This window comes from Tachyglossus aculeatus, chromosome 1, assembly GCF_015852505.1.
Source record: "Tachyglossus aculeatus isolate mTacAcu1 chromosome 1, mTacAcu1.pri, whole genome shotgun sequence".
NCBI lineage: Eukaryota > Metazoa > Chordata > Mammalia > Monotremata > Tachyglossidae > Tachyglossus > Tachyglossus aculeatus.
The window spans coordinates 122,194,338-122,196,685 of NC_052066.1; the positions used below are offsets into that span (position 1 = coordinate 122,194,338).

General features: G+C 43.5%; 1 non-coding gene across 1 annotated transcript; it reads left to right on the forward strand.

Annotated features, from left to right (window-relative positions):
• The first annotated feature begins 355 nt into the window (after positions 1–355).
• LOC119937113 lies at positions 356–493 on the forward strand. Its single transcript, XR_005453925.1, has one exon. It is a non-coding gene; the product is annotated as a small nucleolar RNA SNORA7 (small nucleolar RNA).
• The last annotated feature ends 1,855 nt before the right edge of the window (positions 494–2,348 follow it).

Sequence of the window (2,348 nt, forward strand, 5' to 3'; positions counted from 1 at the left end):
TTAATACTACCCAGTACATTTTTTTCTATTTTTGACTGTAAGATCCAAATCTAGGATTTCTAAACATTTCTAGGAATCCCAAGTGTTCCAAACAGTTTTCGTCACTATGTGAATAAATTATTTGTACAGATTCAGAGGTGTGGTCTACAGGTGTGTCTCTTTGCCAACTCTCCCAATCAATCAATCAATCATAATTATTGAACATTTACTGTGTGCAGAACACTGCTTGAACTGCTTGGGAGAGTAAAGTATAACAGAGTTGGTAGACCTGTTCCCTATCCACAGTGAGCTTACAGCCTAGAAGGGGATACAGAAATCAATATAAATTAATTATGGATATGTACATAAGTACTGTCCCCTCTCAGGGTCACACCTGAAGAGTTTCCAGTACTCTGCCAGTCTCGACTACAGGAGGGAGAGTCAAGCAGAGGCCTACCCATTCCATTTCTAGCTTGGGCAGTAGCTGGTGAGTGGAAGGCAATCTGTTACAAGTCAAAACTCACCTGGACTGGCCAGCAGCGGCATGGGAGAGAGTCGAGGGTGGAAACTCATGTTTACTGTGCTGAGGAAGGCAATGGTAAACCAGCAGCAGCGGCATGGGAGAGAGTCGAGGGTGGAAACTCATGTTTTCTGTGCTGAGGAAGGCAATGGTAAACCACTTATGTATTTTTACCAAGAAATCTATATCTATACACTACCAGAACATTTGCAGATGGAGGTGGGGCATTCTGGGAGAGATGTGTCCATGGTATTGCTATGGGTTGGACACTACTCAACAGCTTAAGACAATAACAACATTAGTGCTGAGGTGCTGAGGGAGGGGTGAATAAAGGGTGCAAATCCAAGTGCAAAGGCGACACAGAAGGGAGTGGGAGAATAGGAAATGAGGATTTAGTCAGGGAAGACCTTTTGGAGGAGATGTGCTTTTAATAAGGCTTTGAAGGGGAGGAGAGTGATCATCTGCCAGATGTGAAGAGAGAGTGTGTTCCAGGCCAGAGGCAAAATGGGGGGGAGAGGTTACGGTGAAATAGATGAGATCTAGGTTCAGTGAGTAGCACTGGTAGGCATTAGAGGAGCAAAGTGCGTGGGCTGTGTTTTAGTAGGAAATCAGGGAGGCAAGATAGGAAGGGGCAAGGTAACTGAGTGCTTTAAAGCCTATGATAAAGAATTTCCATTTGATGCGGAGGTGGGTGGGCAACCAGTGGAGGTTCTCTCCATTCTACATATTTACCCACCCCTCCCCCTTTTACTAACTTCATTTCAAATACGATTGATGATGATTTCACTGACAGTGTCCTCTTCTCCCACCTTTGGCAGATCCTTCTCGGTCTCTTTTGCCAGTTCCTAACCTGCCTTCAACTCCCTAACTAAGGGTTTGGGGGCGGGGGGGGGGGCTCTCTCTCAAGGCTTAAGTGAGGAGTCTCCTTCTATTCTTCATGTATAGCCAAGCAGATGACTCCAAAATCTACCTCTTCAGCTCTGATCTATCTTCCTCTCTACAAGCACACAAGCTCTAAGCACTGTGATTCTCACCCAGTTCTACTTCCAAAGCAGTTATGTACAGATTGTTATACTCTGTTGCTTCCCCCTGTAATTAATTTAAAGTCTGTCATCCATGCTAAGGGTGAGTTTGTTGAGGGCAGGAATCATGTCTACCAACTATAATACATTCTTTCCTAAGTAATTAGGTCAGTGCTCTAACCACAGTAAGTGTTCACTAAATACCATTGATTGATTGATTCTGACTGTAACTTCTGACTGTATCTCATTCTCAATGATCCTGCCTCCATTCCCTCACTCTCACTGCTCCCCCTGGCTTAGAATCCCTCATTCCCCAAATTTTTCAGAGTACAGTTCTCCCCATATTCTTTACATATTCAAAACTCTCCCCAAATCCCATTTAATTCCCAACACTGCAAATGCCACAGACCCACCAGCCATTTCTAATATCTAAGCATTTCATTTACAACCACCCTTAGCAATTGTAAGCTTTTGTACATAAAATTATTTTGATTATTCTAGTTGTAAACATACTTATGTCTGTCATCCCCATTAGCGTGCCAGTTTCTTGTGGGATAGGAATGAGTCCCTTCTCTGTGTACTTTTTTAAAATGTGGAATTCATTAAGTGCCTACTACTTACCAGACACTGTAATAAACTCTGGGTTAGAAACAAACTATCAGGTTAGATACAGTCTGTGACTGATAAGGGGCTCTCAGTCTTAAGCACCATTTTACAGCTGAGGTGACAGGCACAGAGAAGTGACTTGTCCAAGGTCACACATTAGACAAGTGGCAGACCTCTGACAAGAGTCTGTTGAGTCGATAGACAGGACCCCTGCCAATAAA